Below are 24778 nucleotides of genomic sequence, written 5' to 3' on the forward strand. Positions count from 1 at the left end.
ACTGAACTGAACTGATTGTATTTTACTGATAAAGTCCAATAAGTCATATTTTACTTAATTTATAACAGGTTACGCTTTCTTGTATTCAGTGCAGACAAGCTAAAAAAGGGAATTAAAAAAAAAAGTCAGCTCCTACAAACAGTATCCAAAGCCACACAGGCTGTCATTCCCCATCTTTCTACTCGTGTTTATTTTCAGGTGCTCAGGGGAAAGGGGCTCTGCTTCTAAAAGAACCTTTATGATTGGGCCTCTGCTAACTTCTGCAGCAGCATCATTTTCGCTCTGCCACACTGCAACCGCACTGACCACTTCAATACCCTAAAGCAGTATAAGAATTCAGTGCAGCTTTTGTCATTAAACATGATGACTCTGGGATAGACAGATCCTAGATCTTCCAATACTGGCTCAATGACACCTTGGACATGTGTCTTAAACTTTCTATAGCTAAGTTCTCCCACTTACAAAATGAGAATGCTATGCTTCATCGAGCTATTATGAAGGGAGAAATGTATGCATATATAGTGCTTAGAAGAGCACCATACAGAGTAAGCACTCAATACATGTTACTTACCTTTATTCTGTAAAACTCTAGGATTTTGTCCTTGCTATTCCCTAAACTTAAGCCCTCACTTTCCATACATACCTTTTCAGCTTTCCCTCACCCTTTTTATCTTGGCCTAAAAGTCAGCTTCTTCCAGGAAGTCTTCTCTGAACACACTGCTTAGCCCCAGCCTAGACAAGGTACCCTTCCTTTGGGGCTTCCCGAGCCCCTTGCCAATCCCCGTAAAGAGCATGCTACACATGTATGACTGTCTGTTTCCTTGTCTGGCAAGCCACTCTATTAAAAGTTTCACGAGGATAGGTATTTTGTCAGTTTATCTCTGCATTCCCAGCACATAATCAAGTGCTTGGCAGCCAGTAGGTCAGCAATATTTTCATAAGACTGAACGCAAAAGAACCTTCTCCTCTGAGGCGGTGCTCACAGATATTTTTGAAGAGAGTTTCCTATTGGAATGCCTCTTGACCTTAAAAAATAGTGAGCCAATCAGAGATAGACCACTATGATAGACCTTGACATGGGATTTAAACCTTAGAAAAAAATATGAATGAGATTTAGATAAACCACTATCAAAATACTCTAGGTAGTAAGTACTTAGTCCTCTGTGTACTTTGGAGCCTGCTGGTTGTTATTTTGACAGATATTAGCTAATTCCCATTCACAGAGGTGAATAAATACATTCATAGAGATGAAAGGGGGTGGTGATATTAGAACCTGATCCTCTGGGTTTCTGCAAGGGGAAATTGCTATCGTGACCTTCTCTTCTTCCTTGACTGTCGTCCAGTCCTTGCTCTGATCAGGAAGAGAGTGACCTCAGGAAGGGGCTTGGCATGAACCCCCAATGGATCTAGCCAGGCGCTTCCACAGTGCGGTAAGGCTCAAGCTCCCTGGCCTAATATTTAAAAAAAAACTAACAAATAGGCCTCTTAATTGCTAATAACATGGCAATATAGTTTTGCATACTAGAACTTAAGAAATATGTCTTTGAAAGCCTACTGTGGGACTTCCCTGGTAGTACAGTGTATAAGAATCCACCTGCCAATGCAGGGGACATGGGTTCAACCTCTGGTCCAGAACATTCCACATGCTTTGGGGCAACTAAGCCTGTGAGCCACAGTTACTGAGCCTGAAAGCTGCAACTAATGAAACCCAAGTACCTAGAGTCTGTATTCCATAACAAGAGAAGCCACCACAGTAAGAAGCCCATGCACCATGCACAATGAAGAATATCCCTAACTCACTGCAACTAGAGAAAGCCTGCATGAAGTAATGAAGACTCAGCACAGCCAAAAGTAAATAAATAAAAATTTAAAAAATAAAAGCCTATTCTCTGTGTTTACTTAAGAAGGTGAATTTCTAGGCAAATAGCCAGACATCTTCTTTACCTCAATTTTCTCACCTGTGTTTATCTTGCTTAAGTCTGTGTATTTTTGTAAACTGCTCTAGATTATTGCCAGAAGTGGTGGAATTTAAAGGAACAGATTCAATAAAAACCTTATCATTGTTGAAATTTCTTGTTTCCAACAACCTTGCCTCTAGCTATGTCCTTAAAGTAAGATACTGATCAACTGAATTGAGTAGTTGGTGCTGCCGGTTTGGTTATGTCCTGCCAGGAGCTGGTTGTGGACTACAGGAAGGGCTCCATCTGAATAGCGAGTCTTCTCCCTAAGCCCTGTTTCACAGCACACTCCAAGACGTGGACTGCAAGGTGAGTCCACAAAGCTGATTGTTTTCTTTGGGAACATATTTGCCACATTTTGCTCTCACTGTGCTTTGAAAATTAACCACCAGAGTCTGGTCATTATGGCTTCATTAACTATTCCTTGTAATTGCACCAGTCATAATTAATTCATTTGTTACTCACATGGGTGACAGACGGACACTTTAATAGGTTATCCTCAGGGAATTCCACATATTAAATGATATTGATGGTGCTTTTAGAAAAGGTTTAAAGGAGAACCACAATATGATCTATTTATGCAAGTAGCAATGAATTATTTTATTATAAAAATGGAGTTAAGTGTTTTAATCCCTCAACCTTTGCAGATGAAAGCTAGAAGGCATATAAACTAGTCCTTCCTCCCTCCACCAGACATTTCTAATCTATAACTCAGACTGCCAAAATAAAGTCATTTTTATAAAAATAGATGGTGCATTTACACAAATGCATACCAGAATATTTAAGCAAATAATACTTGAATTAATTTCAGGTTAAAACCTTTCCTTTAAGCCTTTCTCATTTTTTTTTTCCAGAAACCATCTGTATTTTAACATCTTACTGCACAGCTGCATTCCTCATGTTTAATTTATGTTGGAGATCTTTTGTGACAAGTCCAACTTATTTTTTAAATGAAATCAATTCATTTTAGGTAAAACATTGGTGACCCAAATATTACACACTTTCAAATTATGCATAATCCCTTCCTTACCCCCTGGGCTACACACACACACACACACACACACACACACACACACACACACCCTCTCAACCCCCTTTTTTTTTAGTAGAGCTGAATGAAAATTCCACACTGCTGAATATTTAACCAAATACTTTAATCACTGGTTATCTGGTAGAAACATCAAGCCTATGCTGACAGACACACAATTAAATGGCAGAACTAAGGCAATTATCTATATAATTCAGGTTAAACACTAAACTCAACAACCAGTTTTGTCTGAAATACCCCAATCATGGAAAGGGAAAAAAAGCGTCACTTCAGTTTGTATTATCCCCATAATTGCCTTAATTCCCATTTGACTCAGTGTGAGTGGGAATCACAGACACATAGAATTTGTCTCTTGGAGATTATCTAGTCCAACCCCCTTATTTTTCAGATGAGAAAATTGAGCCCCACAGAGGTCAAGTGCCCTGCCCAGGTCATTAGTCAGTGGCGGTAGAGTCTAATCATGAACTCACATTTCCCAGTTCCCAGCTCAGCATTCTTGCAACAGATACTGTCTTGCCCAGACTCCATTGTTTCTAGAAATCAAGCAAATGATGCCAGCATCTAGCCAGCACACTAGACTTTAAATGAAGACAGCAAAATGTCACCCAAGATCTGGAACTCAAACCATGCAGCAATTCACCTTAGCTGAGTATCAAATAATTTTCTCTACATACGTTGGACTAACCTTAAGATGACCAGCTTTTAAAAGTACACAAGAGCATGACAGCCAGTAGGTTATATAACTTGGAAGTGGGAGAGGCTAAAGAGATCCTATTTTTCTTTTTTTTTTAACGTACACATGAGTTTTTACATTTAAATAAATGACAAACATTTTCACATTCCTAATAGGTATCCAATGAAAAACACTCCAAAAAACTATTAAGACATACAGGAAAACTCAGGCCCAAGATGTTGTATGAGCTTTAAATCTGCCTCAGTGTCAAAGCACACAAGCTGGGTTATCAGTTTGATAACCTTCAAGTAAAGCAAACATGTTACATCAGAGCATTATGAAAGAGTCCACAGCAAAGTTCCAGCTTTTCTCCAGAAGAGCTCCCAGCCTGTTAGTGAGATGCCTATTTTCAGTCTCGCAGGGCATTGCATTTGACAAACATATATCCTTTGTCTTTGAAATAAGAAAGTTTGTGTAATTCTGCCCAAAGGGTTCTTTCATTTTTAAAGACAGCCCAGAAGCCCAATGGCTTAGTTTACCTGCCTTTTCTGCCTTGAAGCCCAACACATGATTTTTTGTTTGTTTTCTGCATTTTTCTGGTAGGACTTCTCTGATTTTCAGAGTCATGGGGTCTACCTGTAGGGTGGGTTGTTAGTATAAACCACCCAGGGAAGGTTGTACTTGTTCTGCATTCTACTGGCTAGAATGGGGAGGCCCCAGACTAAGGTCAAAATTATTATGTGGAGATTTAACTGTAGAATTTAATTATGTGTTCTGTTACTCCTGGTACATTTATTAATTTAGCAGTACAAACTGACTGGAGCTAAACAAGCAGGACTGATTAATTTGCAAAGACATCTAGGTAACAGATTGTGATCAAAGTGGAGACCTGATGCTGTTAGATTGAAATGTGTTGTTTCGTGCTGCAGGAAGGACATGGAGCAGCATGGTTTATCTTTATCAATGCTTTCCTCTGAAGGAGGGGAACAAGCTTGCAGATACTAATCAGGGCTGAGGCCCTGCCACTCAGTAATTACCCACTGTCTCATCATAATCCCGGAACTAAGCCCCTGCCCAATCCATCTGGGACCCTTTTCCATCTATTGCACAGCTCAAGAATATGTGTGTAAGCTATTACCTCTGGTCGTGCTATCTGTCCCCTGAGGATAGATTCATGGCAGTGACCAATTAGGTTGCCGTGTTCTTTTTTCCCTTTGCTTCCAAAGCATCCTGTACTTCTCAGTGCTGGTAATGAAGCACAGACTCATCAGGGTGCAGAAATTCACTCACCTAAAAAAGCTGCCTCGTCATTGTCACTGATAAACATCATCTGATGCTTAATTTCATGGGCCGCTTTGCAAAGAGGGGTGGTACGACCAGTCATTCTGTATCTTAAGGTTACCTTAAACAAACCACTCTCAACCTGTCGCTGCCTTCTGCCAGGAACAAACTAGACAATGAGGAAAATATTTCTGACCCCAATCCAGAAATCAAATGTCTGGGAAGTGAGGAAGGCGAACGTGGAGATCCTTGAATCCTGGATCCCTGAATGGAGGAAACTCACTACTGCCACGGTCAAGAGCAAGGAATCCTGAAGTTCAGGAGACTTGGGTTGAAACTCTGGGTCTGTTCTTTACCAGCTGGTCGCTTAACCCCTCAGAGATTCTACTTTCACCTCAATAAAACAGCACCTACCTCACAGGGTGACTTTGGGAGTTAACTGGGCACAACTTTACAAGTAATAAAACCTCAACAAGTGTTAGCTAGTCCCACTGTTTTCTGTAACTCCATTACATCTATAGCCAGAACCAAAAAGCCTAGCTCTTGATCAAATTGTGCCAGTCGTTTTCTGCTAATGTTTTCAAGTACATATCTTCCTTGACTTACAATGATAAACCCATTGCAAGTTGAAAACATTAAGTCAAAAATGCATTTAATACACCTAACTGACCTAGCTTAGCCTTGCCCACTATAAACATGCTCAGAACACTTACATAAGCCTATGGTTGGGCAAAATCTTCTAACACCAGTATAAAACAGTTTAAAACTAAAAGTACTAAAAGTATAAAACAGAATGGTTGTTTGAGTCCAGAAAGGTTGTAAGAGTTTTGGTTGTTTTCCCTCAGATCGTGCGGCTGACTGGGGGCTGCTGCTGCCCATCTGCCCAGCAGCACAAGAGAGGATTGTACCACATGTGACGAGGCTGGGAAGAGATCAAAATTCAAAATTTTAACTACAGTGTCTATTGAGTGTGTATCACCTTCACACCATCGTGAAGTCAAAAAACTATAAATCAAACCATTGTAAGTTGGGGACAATTGTGTATACATTTTATCCTCCCCAATAAACTGCACATTCCTGAAGAGTAAAATCGATATCTTTTTCTTTTGTATATCCCACAAATGACGGTTAATAATTGCTTGCTGACTCTTCTATTTAAACTTCAGAACTCTTCATAAAATTCATCATAAACAGTTTTGAAGGTGGGAGGGACAAGTTGTCAGTTATAACTTTCAAATAAAGAAATAGAGGCAGGGACTTCCCTGGAAGTCCTGTGGTTAAGACTGTGCTCCTAATGCAGGGCACGTGGGTTCGATCCCTGGTTGGGAAACAAAGATCCTGCATGCCGAAAGGCGTGGTCAAAAAAAAAGAAAGGATAAAAAGAAACAGAGGCAGCAGTGTTGTTAAGCAAGTTGCTGTTATTGGTGATACAAATCTGTAAGACGCCATCAAGTTAGGCTAGTGGAAGAATTCACAGAGCAACTGCATGATGCCTACTGCATGTGCTCTGTCAGGGCAAAGCCCTTTTGAAGGACAGGGGCTGTTTTCAGAGTATTCTTCGTCAGGGCATAACCCTTGTACCTAATTAGTCTGGACCCCATTTCAAATCTTTGCTGATCCTGACGATGTTTTAATTAGTTAAGTCTACAACTTGACTCTTTTTGTTCTTCTCTGGCAGTCAGAGAGGAAAATATGCTAAAATGGGAACATTTCACATTTACACTTCCAAAATACCCCTTCCCTGAGACTTCTAGAATATACTCTGAAGACGGACCACCCTATGGAATCTATACCAGCAGCTCTGACAGTTGTTTCGTATTTATTTCCAAGGTTGGGCCATTTCAATTTGGGGCTCCTATTCATTATACAAGCAAATATTTGTTAGGGGGATCAGGCATAGGATGAGATACATTTGTCAGGATTGTAATTAAGGTGGTGTGTGTACCAGAGTTGGAAGAGGACAGCATGAGTTAGATCCCCAGCTCACTGGCTGTGTTACTTTGAAAGACATATCAACCTCTCTGGGCCACATCATTATGTATCATCCTTGTTCTCTTGTCCTAAAGCAGAAATAAGTAAGGAAATTTGGATAAAACACTTTAAGACTCTAATCGATTAGCTTTTGGCAGAGTGTTTGCCTGCTACATACCCTAATACTCTTATTTTTCAGTGAATTAAAATTTTAAGAAATGTTTAAAAATGCTTTGGTTCAGAAGCTTTTAATTTTAATACACTTATCAATATTTCAGCTCTTTCAAAATGTCTATAGTTATTGTACCTACAGTACTTTGCAAATGACATCATTATTTTTCTGAACGGTTATGTGGCTTTGCCAATGACCCCTTCCTGTGTTAGAAGGCCAGCCTCTGAAGTGTGATACTTCCTTCTCACTTCCTCTCTAAGCATCCTTGTGTCCCCCAGGACTACCTATGAACATTTGAAATCCTTGTGAGAGTACATAACATATTCAAAATTTGCAATATAGGTTCATTATTTATAAGAAGACTCTCATTTCATTCAATGCCTTACACTTTGGGATCTGTTGATATTCATTAGTTTAGATACCTCTGGGTATGTCTAAGTTGTTAAGGAGGGTAAACTGAGGCTGTGAAGTTACAAGATTTCCCACCTGACCAGTCCTCTCATCTATGAGTAATTCACAATCACTGAACTGTATCCAGACCCCCTCCCTAGAGAACACCAGCTGCCATTTTCCGATCTTGCTTCACCTCTCTGTGGCTGGCAACACTGCAGACTTCTCTCTCCATCAAACACAACTTTGGTTTCTATAATATGACTTTCTCTGGCTCTTTCTCCTCTTGGCCCTCTGACTGAGGATATTCCTTAATCCTCTACTTGTGTCTTTCTAAATTTAAATCCTGTAGAACCTCTTTATTTTTATTTCCTTCATATCATCCTACAGGAAAATTGGAAACCTACTTCTCCAATCCTGACCACTCACCCAGGTTCTCATTCTGGGCTAACAGCTCTTTCCTGATGTCTGAACCTGGAAAAAGCCTCATTTCTGAGATCCAACATGTTCTCAGATAAGTCCACTAATACTGTCCCTCCCTCACCCACATACACACACCAGGAAAGTATTTCCTCTTCCAACAACAGTATTTTACTTCCAGCAGCGGCTCTGCACAATTTGACACTTCCCTGTTCTCTAATTGCTTACTTTGTGTGTCTGTTTTGCCTTCTGACTCCATTGCAGTATCTCAAAGAGAGGAGGTTTCGTGAAGCAGGAAGCCCCCGGAGAGCCCCTAATAAGTGCCAAATGCAAAAAGGTTGAAGTCACCAATTGAGAAAATCCGCATAAAATACACCTGAGCTTTTGGCCTTTCTGAGATCAGCATGATGTCTCCTCCTGGGAGAGGTTCACAGCATATAATTTTTAGTTCCTATTCTTCCCCAATGCTCAAGTTACTCCAGGAAGCAATTTGGGATGAGAGAAAGGCACATGTCCAGCTGAACACATGGAAACAAAAATGCTCTAAAATATCTCCCGTGAGAAAACCTGATTCCATCTTGGCTGAATATTCTGGTGACATAGGTAGGCCTCAGAGACATCCCACAAACAACAGGCAAGGTTTAAATACCTGGCTAAAGGAATACAGCATGAGATACTGGAATCAGACAGACCTGGGTCCAAATACAACAGTAGCTGCTTACCATCTATGCGTCCTTGAGAAGTCACTTAACATCTCTGAGACTCATTTCTCTCACTGTAAAAATGGAAATAAGATTATGTCACCAGATTTGTGTGAGGACTGGGGGCTTCCCAGGTGTCACTAGTGCTAAAGAACCCATCTGCCAATGCAGGAGATGTAAGAGATGCTGGTTCGATCCCTGGGTCAGGAAGATCCCCTGGAGGAGGGCATGGAAACCCACTCCAGTATTCTTGCCTAAAGAATCCCATGGACAGAGGAGCCTGGCAGTCCCTGGGATTACAAAAGAGTTGGACATGACTGAAGTGACTGAGCAGACTTGCTCAGTCACACTTGCACACACCTTATACAGTGCCTGTCATAGAGCAGGTGCTTAAGGAATAACGATTGCTATTTATGAGGAAGATGGAGACAGGTTTTGATGATGGCAGTGAGGATGATGTCCAGAACAAACCCACTCACAAGAGGTCAAGATCAATAGTCGCTTAGTCATGTCTGACTCTTTGTGACCCCATGGACTGCAGCCCACCAGGATCCTCTGTCCATGGAATTCTCCAGGCAAGAATACTGTTGTGGGTTGCTATTTCCTAGAAAGGTCCATTTATATATTTGGCACGCTGCATGCTTGCCTGCTCATTTCCCCATGGTTTGGGACCTAAGAATCTTAGCTATGAAAAGTGGCCTGTGTGTACAGTCAAGTCCTTTCTCTTGGGAAGGTATCTTCCTCCCAATCAAGACAGACACTCCTGGTGCAGCCGGTCTATCTTTCAATAGAGAGATGCACAGAGATGTCTCTGAGTTACCAGTACAAGTGAAAACCAGCTCTCAGCTGAGCTTTTTTTATTGTTAAGTTCCTTTTCTCTGGGCAGAAATGTTCACTAAAAGATGGACTCTTTGGAAGGGCTAAGCTTACTTGGAGAGAGTAAGTCCCTGAAGCCATCATTCCTGACTCAGATTTTTGTAATGCCCGTGATCATCTGAAGAATTTCTAAGAATTGTTTTAATTCACTTTAATTAAAAATAAAACTCCAGGGAGTTCCCTGGCAGTCCAGTGGCTGAGACTCCACACTCCCAATGCAGGGGACCCAGGTTTGATACCTGGTTGGGAAATCAGATCCCACATGACGCAGCTAAAAGTTCGCATGTGGCAGCTGAAAGATACTCCATGCCACAAAGGAGATTAATGATCCCTCATGTCATGACTAAGACTCAGTGCAGCCAAATTAATGAACAAACAAATAAATACAAAACTCCATGTTACAGAATTGTGTCTTCAGAAACCTTTGTCATCATGGCTCTGAATCAGCAAGTTCAGTATAAGAGGGAACAGGATTGAATATTAAATAATAACCCAATTAGAATGTTTCCTTTCTTGTTTTTTTCTCTACCAGTTCATTGACCACTTAAGTAGTGCAAATGCTCCAGAATCAACCACTGGCCCCACAGAACCTCCCCACCCTCAGAGTTAATGAAAAGACTAGTAGTGCCCTTAAAGTTATGCAGTTGGGCTCTTTCAGACTCATGCTGCATATTATATGGGCTGGTCTCTAGAAAACACCATTTTGGGGATTCTACCACCAGCTCTTGTGGTGCACTGCTTGCTCACCACCCTGATACTATCCTACCCATTTTCCTAGGCATTGCCCTGCTCTGAAGAAACTTGCTGTTTATCTGCCATCTTTACCTTTAAGAATGTACCTATTCACATCCAATTTCTCCCCATCTCTCAGCAACTAAAGAGCAAGTTTTGGCTCCTCCTTGCTCCTCCTCCTTTGGTTCCCCATTGGCACCTCCTTTTGGAAAGCCTCCAACCTAATGTGTAGACATCCTCATCTTCTATCCATCTATCCATGCATTCGTATAGTTAGTCCTGTTAACTGATCTAATCTTACCTATACTACATGAATTCAGCCCTCAAGAGGTGTGAAGTGAATTCACAATTTCAAAACATGAATCATTTTGAAAAATACTTGTCCTGTTGGGATATTGCCAGGCTGAATGTTCTCTTGGGACAGACTTCATAAGACTTTTTAATCCTATACAGTGTAACAGCCTCAGTCTATGTAAATTGAAGTTATAATCTCTAAACTTAAGGGGCAAAACATCCTGTAGACTTAGATGAAACGACTGTTGGATGGGAGCTGAGAGGCGTTTGATTTTAATCATTGAGCTTTGTGATTGAAGGATATTCTAAAATGGTTTATGATTATTTTTATCAGCCCACTTGAGTTAATGTTGAATTTTCTATTTGATGGGACCTGCCAATTTCCCATCTGTTGGATTTGAGTAATTTACAAAATACCCAAGATGAATTGTAATCCCTTTACTATCATAATCAATGTACAGTGCATATGGTGCGCCTTGGCCCACGGATGACGGCTAGGGGTCCAGGCTGATAATTATCTTCACATACTTCCCAATTGCCTGATGCTCCCCTTTATGGTTTCAGATTATGCTCCTCAACTTTTCTGTGATAGAGAATGTGCTTATTAGTGGGGATTTACTCAAGTCTGAGGCATGTGTTAGACTTTCAGATTCTGATCCAATAGCTGCCTTTGGCTTTTTGTTTCCCTCGCACTGATACTGTCTCACTGTCTTTGATAAGGATTGAAAGCCTCTAACCTCTCTCAAAAAGTGTGATGAGAAATACTAATCCCACCAAAGTTGAGTTTCTTAATAACACTGCAGAATCTGAGAGGGGAACTTGCATCAGACTGAGAAAGGAAATATATGGATTTGGCCCTTTGAGGAGTGAAATGCAAATCCTGAAATTCACAGTAGCTGATATAAGAGTGGGTTGTATAATCTAAAAACATCTGCCTTTACAAACAGGAGCTGTCTATGTGACATCTTTCCAAGTCAAACTTCATGGGTTCGTCATCCTTCAAGATAATTCATGGACTGACATAAATTTCTCAACGATGAATCATAAGATAAGCATCCTACTGATTCTGACAAAATTAGAACCAAGCCCTCCCTCCCCAAATGACTAACTGGTGACAATGGGTTAGGGAGGAAGAGACTAGTGAGCCTTGCTGAGAAATATTTCTCTTCTGACAGATGATATGGGTGGCCTTTGTCTGTGGCTTGAGCATAGAGAAAAGTGACCACATTACATCTGATAATTTAAAAAAACCAAAGGCAGAAAAATCAGGATGCTTAATGATTTTCCTATAACTTTCCCACAGTGCTACCTGAATGGGGGAGAGTAGTGTGTTTTAGTTACAGTGGCTTGACTCAGCATTGGAGCATGGGGCGGGTCCTTCCACAAATGAGGCCCACCTCACACATTAACTGGCTCTGGGGGAACAGCATATTTTAATTGTTCCAAAATGTCATCCAAATCCAGGGACCTCTGTAGGGAGAACTGTCAGCTCTATGGTAGGAAAGGCAGAATGAAGACAATCCTAGCCCTCGATATTCCCACCATCTGTTTGGTACTTGGTATTCCTTTTACACTGGATCATGCTTTTTGTTTCACGGTAGAGACCCAGAATACAATCTGGGTATTACAATACAATGGTGAGAGTAGTAGTTGCCTCTGTAACAAGTAGGCACCAAATTTCCTACGTTTTCTAGAAACATGTGTTTCTGGGCATGTGTTAGGTCAGGGTTAAAACTAACTATTCTACATGGCCATTCAGGGATCCAGACTGACAGAGGGTCTTCCTTCTTCAACACCTGAATTCCAGAGTTAACGTGATCATTCTCCATCCCAGTCAGCCAGAACGGGATAGAATCATGGAGGAGCCCTGAGGACCATGACATTTACATGGTCTAGAACTCAGTCACATTGTCACATATAATTGCAAGGAAATCTGGGAAATGTAGACTAGCTGGGTACACTGAAAGAAGAGGAAACAGATATTTAGTGAACAGCTGGCAGTCTCTGCCCCCTGGCTTATTAGACAGAGATTCCTGGGAAAAGAAAACATTAGTTATTAATGTTAGTGACCAGCATCAGATTTTGTTAGGAAGGAAAGTACAAGGGAACCAGAAGAATGAGGAGAAATGTGAAAGAACAAAACCCTGGATGATGGTGTTGGTGAGGTACAAGGCTATCACCCATCATATTCTTAAAGATGATTTTCCAGCAGGATGAGTCACCTTGAGTCATGCTTTGTGGCCAGAGGTATGAGGGCTAACAGGGGAAAGGCCAAAATCCATGGCCAGGGAACTATGAGCCTGAGCCACAGTCATTTGAAAAAGATGGTCTGATGTAATGGAAAAAGCATGGAATTTGGAGTCAGGCTGCTCCGTTTGCCCCTTGCCAGTTCTGTCAATTAGGGGAAATTATTTAACCTCTCTGAGTCTCAATTTCCCATTCTGGAAATGGTAAATATAATGCCTATTTTATATACCGTTAGACAATAAAAAGACATAACTGCTTATTGACTATCTTCCATATGCTAGACACTTTATGTATCTTGTTTAACCCTTACAACTACTCCTCGAGTTAAACATTATTCCCACACCCTCTATTTTATAGGTGAGGAAACTGAGGTTTTAGGTGAACTGGCCAAGGACCCAGAACTAGAATTCTACCCAGAGGTAGAATTGTGATTTGAACCCAGAGCTTTCTCATTCAAAGTGCATTGTCTTAACTACTACGTTATCCTGCTAAGATAAAATGAGATAGTTTAGGTAAATTTGAGTACTTATCCTGCAGAAGACACTTAGAAAATGTTAGTTTCTTCTTTTTTTCCTCTGATTTGTTTTTAATGTCCTAAATTGCAGCTTTCCTTCCTGTGCTCAGATCATTCTTACTATGCTTGTTGTTAGCTTACTTTCGTTCACATTCACTCACTCAATAAATGTTTACTGAGCATCTACTACAATGTCGTACCCTATGGGTATTTAGTTGCAAATACAAAAGACAAGATCCCTTGTCCTCAATGCACTTGTAGCAATGCCAGCTGCATCCTCCAGGAGTCTCCCAATGCAGAGACTGAGCCACACTGCACTTCTTTAAGATGGATTAATACCATAGCATTTGCAACTATAATATTATGTTACCTTGGACACCAGGCAATTAGCAAGTAATTAAATCTCCCTTGGTCTGAATACACCTGCAACCAAACTGTCTGCTAAAATTCTGTTACACTCATTAATTAGCATGAGTTGAATGATAGGATAATCAGAAAGGAAATACTTCCTCTCGCAGACTAGGAGTAAATGATTAAAAAGTGAAATGTGCTTTTAACACTTTTTGCTTGGGTTTATATTAATGTAAGTGTATGGACAAGCCCGCCTACTGTTCATCAATATTAATGTCTCTGGCAATGAATGTCCTAAGCAGAACTTGTGCTGGTATGTATCTCCATCCATTTCACATCACAAAAACTTTGAAAATAACTCTTGCTTAGTCACTATCTGAATGCTTCCAAAAATAACAAGTAACCACCTCCCAGAGCTAATAGTGAAGGAATCAACATCTGATTAAGTATAGAAAGGAGTACTCATTCAAGAAGCCACAATTTTATTTTTATGACCATTTACTACAAAGGTACATAAAAAATAGAGAACCCTCATCCAGTTTCTGTCTTGTCCATTATATTACCAGCTTCAATAGAATCTGCTGATACATCAGGATAAATTTGCTTTTTAACTATAGACTACTTTTCTAATAATTAGAGAAAATATTCAATAGACCTTTAGAGATCATGTGTCCCCCTTTGAAATCCTTTGACTCTTGGAATAACAGATTGCTTTAAGAACTTTGGTGAGAAGTATCATATTATCCTTGTGTCATCCCCCACTAAGGAGCCTCTGAACAAAGTCTCTCAATAAGGGACAAAAAGTCACCATCTGAGCTGCCTGGCTGGTTCATTGTACACGCAGTGCTGGACCTGCCACTGTTGAGTCAGCGGTTTTCATCCCCCCACCCAGGGCCCAGGCAGGCTCCAGCCTTGCAGCCCTCAAGAAAGGCCATGAGTCAGGGCTGTTGCAGTAACAGCAAGTTGGAAACAGACTCCAGACAAAGTAAGATGTCCCAGAGCCCACTCTGAGTTTTTAAATGTCTATTATTCGAGACATTTGCCGGCCCTTAAACAAAGCTCAATGGACAAACTTCAATGTTCCAAGCTCTAAAGGAATTTAGCTTAATGCTAACGCAAAAAAAATTCCCCAGCCACTCATGTAACTTTATTAGACAAAGTGGAGCATGCCTGCTCTTAAAGAAGAAGAAAAAAGACATTATTTCCTTTTTCAGAAATTGTGCTACTCTAGAAAGAGAATGCATTTGAAGTAGCAAACTTAGACGTTTCAGGCAAATGTGTATTGTCTTCAAATGAACAGCTTTCAAAATGATCTTGGTTAAGCTCCCTTTTATTTTTATCTTTTATTCCCCTACAATGCCAGCTGAGGTTACCCATCTCCCAACAGCTACCAAATGGACTAGTAATTGTAAGGCTCGGTGATTTAATTAGACTCATTCTAAACACTCACATTTTTATCAATTAGTTAATGGGCTAAAGAAGAGTCTCTTTGTTGGAGCCAGGTCATTTGGAAGCTAGAGGCTTCTTGAGGGCAAGAAGCTGAAGAACTGCAGCGTTAATATCTGTAATTAACCTCACGAGTCCTAGGTTGTTCAATTAGGAATGACCTCCCTTCCCTTCCATATGCCTTTTGTCAGATGGAGCTTGAATGTAAAATAATCACTGAAGAAAAATGAATCAAAAAAGAATGCTTCAAAAAAAAATTAGACCAGGATGAAAAAGTTTCCTGTCTTCAAGCGCTTCTCAGTTATTTATTCAATTAAGGTTAATTGGTGGCTTCCCCTAAAAATAATAATTCTGAGTTTTTCAGAATTCAGCCATGCTCCTGAAAATACATATGGAGGAATCTTTTAAAATAAGGTTTTGTCTGATTATACAGGCCAGTTCTAAAACAGAAATGATGTTCTGTGCTTCTGAAAAAGTTCAGTCATTGAGTACTCCCTGTAAATTATCGCTTTCAACTTTCTTGACTTGGAGGATTCCATTTACTGTTTCTGTAAAAGAAACCTTCCATCTATGCTCATAGTTTTAACAATAAAAAGATACTATATGCATTAAATCAAGGAGTATTTCAATTCTTAACAAGCTAGTCAACTTCTCTTGTGAGAAGTCTATGGGAAATTCATCAACTGTACATACTTATTCCCACTTGCTGATCACTGACAAAATGTAAGGCGGCCTTACACATAGAGACTAGTATGGACACACACAAAAATAAAATAATTTACAAATTAAAATATAAAAAAGGCCACACTAAATGATCTACCAGGAAAAATGGACACCCTCAAAGACTGTACACTTATTTTTTCATTTCTAACTAAATCTATAAATCACTATGGTTCAGCAAGGTCGATATTTTGAATTCAAAGGAAAAAAACATATTCACTTTGAAACCAAACATATCAAAACAAGTAGTAGTTACAAGGATAGCGTCTTCATTTTCTGCCTGTTTAGAAACCATTCATAGACAAGCAAGTTAAGGACTGAATTTGGAAGAACCACGCAAAACGGAGAGGAAAGAACACTTGTTCTAAGGATTTTAACAAGAAAGGGGCATGGACTATCATTTGAGAAAATCTGATTCTATCAGGCATTCATCACAAGCTTTGAGTTCTATCTATTGCCCCTAGTCATCAAAATTAAAGACACCAAAACAGCTGATTAAAAGCAGTGATTCCCAGCTCCTAGTGTAATTGCGTGCATCTATCAGCCTCTCTGACCAGTAGCAGTTTACGTTTATTGTTATGGTCAACAATTATATTGTGCATGCTCAGTAAATACTCTGCTCTGTTAAGCTTCATAAATGTGCCCTTTGTTTCCCTCATCATTAGGCAGACAGTTCATTCTGTACAATGTCCAACTTCTAGACAGGTGGAATAAGGAGGTGGCATCTGTCTAAATATTGAATGCCACGCTTCCCCCATCTGCTGTAATAACAGTGCCGGGGCTGCTTGGCTTCAGTTATCCCCTTCTGCATACAACCAGTCAGCCATATGCCCTATATAGTGCACGTGCCACCAGAGCGACAGGGCCTGTTTTGCAGCCTCTGAGCTGGTAACCAAACAAGTAAGGAAAAGATGAGAGGTGGAGGTTGGAGGTCAGGCACGTGCAGGAATCAGCAGGTGATGGTCAATACGTCTACTGAGAGCAGTTCCAAGAACCAATGGAAAAGGCTTTCAAAAGTCAATGGCCAGCATAGCACACACTGCCAATCAAATTTTACAGGGCATACCTTCCAGGCTAGGCAAATAAGAAGATTTAGAGCACATGGCAGTTCATCGTTTATAATCCTGTCTTAGCCCAGCATGGCTTAGTGATAGTTCAGTGACAGATGATGAGCACATGACAGCTGCAGGATCTTATACAAACGCATACAGTAAAATTAAAATTAAATTAGTGACACACGTGTACACATTGGTTGTGCAACAGTTACACAATCTGTTCGAGACCCCTCACAGACTGCCACTGTGCCCTCAATTCAGGGTGCCTATAAGCACTTTCAAAAGGCACCCAGGAATTGGTCCTAGCCAGAAAGGGCCCTTCCCTTGGGCAAAGGTGTAATTCAAAAGATCTCTAAGGCAAAAGATGGTGCTGAGGTTCCCACACACACAAATGACAAAGCTTAATGTTGTTTCCAACTGGCCTAATTAAAATTGACTGAGGGTTTTGAGTATTTCAAGGAGGGGAAAAAAGTACAACACAACAGAAGGAGGGACGTGTATTGGACCTGGAGTAAATCATGAAACTGCCTATGCTCCTTCGATCGGTAATCAGCTGATTATACTACTAACAAATGCTACATGTTTTTGTAAAAATGTGAAAGCCTGGACTTGAGAAAACTAATATTATATAAAAATTATATTAAAATGTGATAGCCTACACTTGAGTATAATTTCTATTGTTTTAAATGTCTGTGTCCTTTGCCATAAATTGCATATGTTCTTACTTTCCTTTGTCTGAATATTTTTTTCTGAATATTTATTTAGGTAACAGCCTGACAAAGGAGTTTCTCAAACTGTGTTTCTCCATGAAACCTTATAAAAGTGTTACATATTTTTGGAAATTTAAGTTTATGTTTAGAATTTGTTTTACCTAACTCACTTCCAAAGGATTTCTGGTGATTATGTTTCATATTTACATTTGCTTCAAATAAAACCACTAGGTTGGTAGGAAAAAATGTTAAGATTAAAAAAAAAAGGAAACAGTTTTGGCTCTTGAGATGCTTGTCACAACTCTGTATGATATCATCATCTTTTGAATATTTTGGTCCTACATTCACGTCTTGCTAGCTTTACAATTTGCAGTTGGGGAAAAAATTAGTACAGATAAAATTCATACTTACTGATTTTTGAATGTTTTTATAGTAATCTAGAAAAAAGTTAACTTTCTTCTCAAGAAATCAACTCAAATATAATACAAATGTTTCTTCCAAATGCCCAGATCTATTTATACCTCATGAAACCAAGAGTTACATCTCTATAGTTCTCAATGTTTATGATAATTTACTCTGTATACAATTACTTCAGAAATCATTCTGTTTTAACATATGAAGTAACTCATGAAGTTTAAGTTAAAGAGGTTTTTAAAAAGACTACTTTAAATTATTAGAACCTTATACCAAAATTAATTATTTATAAGTAATTATTGTTAATCCTCACAGCACCTCTTTGAACACAACTGACTAATGCAATAAAGCACTAACAGTGACAGGCAATTTAATCAAAGTCATATGCAAAAATATCATAGGCAGAGTTAAGATTTAAAAAAGAACTTCTTACTTTGCCTTTTAGAATATTACTAATCAACCCAAAACTTCCTTGCCTGATTTTAAATTCCTATCCCTCCTTTAGGGTCTGATCCTCTGCTTTAAATCACCTATGTCTCCCACATTGCTAAACATGAAGGAAACCTCAGAATCAATGGAAATGTGTTTATGAATAAAGTAAAGACAGGAACATGTTTAAAGTTAGTACAGAAGCCTGACTTCTGGATGTTTGGGGATTATTTCTAAAAACTTGAACTAATTGTATTTCCCTAAGAATGAAATCTTACCTATCAATGCTGATGGTGTTTTGGGTATAAGATTTATTTAAGAATTTCAAATTCTCCTGAGGTAACAATAAAATTACCTCCTGTTTCCAACTGAAGAATCTTTGAACATTTCCTCTTTGATTTCTGTATGACATGCAATTTCCCTTGAAGTTAGGTTCTACTGAGTATACACACAAATTATTATGTGTCTCAATTAAAGAGATTTCCCGAAGCCTTTCTTTAAAAAGCAATAACAAGCAAGCAAGCAAACAAAACCTCTCATAAGCAACTGTTTTATTATTTATATTGTTTAGTTGTTGAAAGTGAAAGTCACTCAGTCGTGTCTGACTCTTTGCAACCCCATGGACTGTACAGTCCATGGAATTCTCCAAGCCAGAATACTGGAGTGGGTAGCCTTTCCCTTCTCCAGGGTATCTTCCCAACCCGGGGATTGAACCCAGGTCTTCCACATTGCATGTGAATTCTTTACCAGCTGAGCCACAAGGGAAGCCTAAGAATACTGGAGTGGGTCCTATCCTTTCTCCAGCAGATCTTCTTGACTCAGGAACCAAACAGGGGTCTCCTGTATTGCAGGCAGATTCTTTACCAACTGAGCTATCAGGGAAGCTCATGAAGGAAATCTCAGAATCAGTGGAAATGTGTTTATGAATAAAGTAAAGGCTGAAACATGTTTAAAGTTAGTACAGAAGCCTGACTTCTGGATGTTTTAGGATTATTATTCCTTAGTTATTACTCCTATTTAACCACAGTTTCTACTGAAACTTTGTTCTCCATTTCTCTGTCCCATTCCCAGAAAAGCCATCAATCAAGTTTCTCTATTGACCACATGTCCTATGTTGTGATATTACACAAAAAAGTAAAAAAAAAAAAAAGTATAGAAAATACAAATTCTATGGCATTCTACACTTAATGTAAGGCAGCAGAAGCCCTTGTCCAAAAGAAAGGGAAAAGCAAATGACAACTTTTAATTTGTATCGCTAAGACTTTACTTGGTATATCCAAACAACAGGCTGAAAGTCAGCCAGCTCCAGGACCAAGTGCTCAGATTAGATTCCTAGTTCAACCACATCACACATGTGGTCTGCATACGTGTGAGCACAAAACTCATACAGGATCACAGTCCCACCTGTGTGGGTATTCGGGCTCTCCAGTCAGTGATAACAATGTGCACAGAGAAAGAATGCTTTTCTTTCAAAGGCTGAAGGAAGTGGAAAATAAACACAGATAGAAACTAATATGTATGTCCTATTTTAAAAAAATACTCAAGTATATTTTTGGTAAATAGGATCACAGAGAGAGCACCCAGAAATCAAGGGTAGTCAGATTGTGATAAAATTTGTCCAAGGGGATGAAATGCCCTACTTAGAATGGTCACTGCAGGTGGTTTCAAGTTTATTGAAAAATGACACAAATCATAAAATTACCAGAATAAAAAAAAAAAATCATTAGGTTGATTATTGGGTTGATGCGGTCGCTGTACCTGGCACAGCAGTGTCCTCTGAAGGAGGGTCTGTGTCTGAATTCCTTTCAGCCCACCCATGAGGATGAAGCTTCAGTCTTTGCTGGGTGGGCAACCGCCGTAGGAGAAGGCAGGTTAGATGGTGGGCTTCCTCAGTCACTAAACAAACCTTAAAAAAAAAAAAAAACTTCTCATTAGGAATTATTATTTCCATCCCTCGTCTTCATTAGAAATAAAAGAGTTGTACTTAGGAACAAAATCTGAAATGATGAAAATCCTTCGAGGCAAAGAAGAAAGATTTAGCAGTTCACCCTTTTATTACTGTTATGATGACTCCTTATTACTTAGCACTTACATGGCACTTTATTCTTTCCAAGGGCTTTACAATCCTTAATTACTTAATCTTGAAATATATTTAGAAAGGCACTTGACTTTATTTGACACAGCTATTCGAAACCTGTTTTGCCCCATTTTCAGTCCCCATGTGTGGAGGTACAGTATCTTCCTGCTGGGAAGCAAGGTGCCAGAGGGTGGCTGAGAGAAAGGAACTCCTGAAGAAAAATGGAGGGGAGGAAGGAGAGGAGAAACCAGCCTATGTTAAAATAACAATAATCAGCAATGATGACCACTCTTTCCTTCTCTTTGGCATTCTTTGCCAATCCAGCATCTTTCAAAATTTTTAATAATCAGTAATTTATAAAATGCAATAAACATACATTATACATACCCTACACACAACAGATTTTTCTGGCTGAATTATGTTGCTTGTCATGCAAATAGGTAATCCTGAACCAATTAAAACACAAAAGCATGTTGTAGTAATGGAAGTTTCTGGATGCCAGCTCTTAGGCACTGGGTCCTTAAAGAGAGAAGAAACACGGAGAACAATATCATCATTCTATCAGCAGTTAACTTGAGTCTACTTATGCATGATCAAAGACTACAAATATAGTTTAAACAGCATGAAATAATCGCTAGGTTTACAATATGAAATGATTTTTAAAAGCAAAACCGACAACAATCCTGGTGCCACTATGTTCGGCGACTCAAGACTAATTTTGTGATGCACAGCCAAGCTGAGGTGGTGGTAAGGAAATTAAGGTTAAGAGGCTAACCTCCCTCCCGGGTTCCCTTTGAAGATTTCTATATTCTGGAGGAGAGGGTAATGAAAATATTTTACCTCCCCCATTGCAATTAGGTCAGTGGGCCAAGGAAAAACGCTGCTCACACACACCAATGCAATTGCAACCCCAAAAGAGGCAACAAGGATAGGATTTAGCAACATTCCCTGCATGAGAATGGCCAGCCAAATAACAATGAATAGATCTTCCTCTCCTAGATTTGGATTTTGAAGAAGGAGAGAGAGACTAAGAGAAGCAAGTCCTCTTCCCGATTCTTAAGCTTCTTACACCTGACTAGGGTCCACATAAATAGGAGCATGAAGAAACCACAGCAAACCATGCCCAAAGCTTGGAGATGAGGTTCTGTGTTCATCAAGAGGAAAAGAATGGCCCTTGCATCTAGATTGCCTGAGTGTCCTTAGTAAGAGAAGAAAACCGTAACGGGCAAGATTCATCCATCTGGTTGCTTTGTGGTGGTTGTGTTTTTATTTTCATTTCGGACACTGACGAAGCAAAGGAGTGGCATATAGAAATTTAGAGTCCAGAAACTTAATAAAATGGCTCTAAACATGACAGCATTATGAAAAAGATTAATTACTAGGAGTAAAGAGGCCCGATGCCAGGAATTTATAGGATTGATACAAATATAATGCCCTGCTGGGCTGCTAGGCCCATAAAATGCAACCCTAATCTTCAGGCCTATTGTTGTTTTTGCAGAAACAATGGGCTTCAGCCATGACAACAAAAGGATATATAATAGAATTTCAGTAGGGGGAAAAATCACTACAGCCATGGAAAAGAAACACCTTTAAAGAATCTGTTTATGAACACCTAGCCCAGCTGTCCCTTCAAGTCCCAGTGTCTACAGAGGAAAGGTGCCATTGTTGTGTTTATCTCAGAGACCAGCAGAAGGAAAGGAGAGGACCAGTTAGCAAGAAGAGATAGGACCACCAACTGCATTGCCTGTTGTTCCTATTGGCACTGGACAGTTTGTTCTTTAACTGGGAAATAATCCAGATGCCTTCTTAAATAAGAGAATTGCTCTCACAAACACAGGAAGATCTTTGCCTACAATTATGACTTTAGTTCCTTGTAAACATTTTTTAAGCTCCCCTCCCCTTTGAGGTTCACTGTATGCATCTTGCCCATCTCTTATAATTGATGTGTCTGACATTCAGAAACACTTTGTGAAACCACAAATTAGTCATGGCAGGAACAAGAAAAGAAGCTCAACTCGGCAATTGGATTACACTAACCAATCGGACCGGTGTCTGCCTTTGTTTGTACTCACCACATTGATGGTAAAGAGAAAGACAACTTTCATAACCAGTAATTTGAAGTTTGAACTACCTTCATGTCTAAAATCATACACAGTTTCTGGGGACCAACTGAAGGGAAAACACTGTGCTTTTCCGTATTTGTGTGTTCATAGTATTTCTGAAAAGTGTGAAGGGGCAAGTGTAAAAATACCTACTCTAACAGCAACTTGTGTTTACATATAAATTATCTTGCCATTCTTATCATGCAAAGGATTCATTTATAACATATGGTGTCTGTTTCACACGCTAACAGTGGCTTTTTAATTTGAAGTCAGCCACAATCAGTGGTCCTAAATCCTCACTGTCTCTGGGATTAATTATGGGCACTAGACAGCAATAGCAATCCTCTCTTCCTGATAAGCTGCATGGAGAAGTTGGCAAGAGGAGAAAATAGGCCTTTCAAGGTTAGAGAGTAACTAGAGCTGACATACACTCGTCTTCCGTGACACTCATTTGAAATCATAATATTAATGTTAAAACAGCCTCCATTCTTAAGGGCTGTTTAGTAAAGCATCATACATAAAAGATATGCGATTTCTAAATGCTTTCTACTTCTTCCTTTCAGCAGAATAATTGAAAGAGCCACATACCTATGCCTCTGCAGTGCCTTAGCAGTTGTTAAATAAACACAACAGCCTGGGCAGACTGATGGACCAAGTTGAGCTGCGGTTCCATCAGTCAGCAGCTTCCCTGCTTCACCAACCAGAACTTTCAGGACACAGGCTGCATGTTACAGGACACTCTGCCTCATTGTGGATAAAAAAAATCACAGTTTCTGCCCACAGATAAACAGAGCAGCCAGAGTGAAACTGACCACGTACCCACCTGTGCTTCCTGCAATATGCAAAGTGGAGTTCCTGATCACAATTGCACATGCAGACTTGCTTACATAAGATGCTTGAACAACCTCATTGTTTCAGCAACGTATTCTTCTACCTGTTTATCATCTGCTTCTCAAGACTGGAGAAAGGGTCAAACGTTTTTTTGAGATCCTTTCCAGTTCTATTTTTCAAAATCTAATGATGTTTTACTGAACCAGGCTGATTGTGTCTTGGGTATCTTGTGTGTGTGGTCACTTGAGAACTTCTGGGATATGCCTACAAGGCATTGGACATTGCACTGGGGCTGAGGGTACAGTGATGAGCAAACCAGTGGGGTTCCTGCCTTCGGAAGTAAGGGTGTAAAAGAGAAACAAAGCCAGATCATTTTGGGGATTGAAGAAAGCTTCCTTGAGGAAGCGACATTTGGGCTGAAATCTTTTTTCTTTTTTAAAAATTTATTTATTTTTAATTGAAGGATAATTGCTTTACAGTATTGTGTTGGTTTCTACCAAACATCAACATGAATCAGCCATAGGTTTACCCATGTCCCCTCCCACTTGAACATCCCTCCTTCCCCCCTCCCATCCCACCCCTCTAGGTGTTTGCCAAGTCCCAATTTGAGTTCCCTGAGTCATACAGCAAATTTGGCATGAAATATTAAGGAGGAGTAGGACTTAACTGACCAAGGAGGAAAAGTGGAAGGCACAGCATAGGCAAAGGTCCTGATATGGTTAAGGATAGATTCTTACAAGGAACTAAGAGAAGGAAGGTGACTGGAAGGGTGGAAATCAGAGGTGTCAGGTGCTAGAGAAAGTGACTGCAGGCAGGCAGGGGTTCAACTCTAGGGTGGTCTTGCATAATCACAGAGACCCAAAGGCTTTTCTTCCAAGCCTTTCAACTGCATAGTGAACAAATAAGAGTACAGAATCTCACTTCAGAAATGCTCAAAGATCTAACTACCTCAAAATTCTCACAAATAATGTAGAACTAGGGTCTAGAATTTGAGCCATTCAGATATCTAACTCTGGTTTTGCGATTTATACCCCAGTTTAAAGGCTTAACCATCTAAGAAATTCAAAGTTGTAACCAAAATGTTCATGTGCAGGCTAGTTTCTGAGTTAGGGACTTCACTAACATGGAGATGAATAAACACTTTTTATAACTGGCTTATATTCAAGAGGATTTTAGTCTTTCATGGATAAAATGTTGATGCTATCATAGTTCAGAATTTGTTTTCTTGTTAAACTACTTAAGAGATTTTTTTTTTTTTTTGGTTAAATAACAGCATTGAGATGCTATCTCACTAGAAACTGCTAGTTTTTAAAAAATAGGCACACAAACCTTCCAGAACAGCCAAAGTCATTATGAGATTGAATCC

Source organism: Giraffa tippelskirchi, chromosome 7 (assembly GCF_054371585.1).
Source record: "Giraffa tippelskirchi isolate mGirTip1 chromosome 7, T2T-mGirTip1v1.2.pri, whole genome shotgun sequence".
Lineage (NCBI taxonomy): Eukaryota > Metazoa > Chordata > Mammalia > Artiodactyla > Giraffidae > Giraffa > Giraffa tippelskirchi.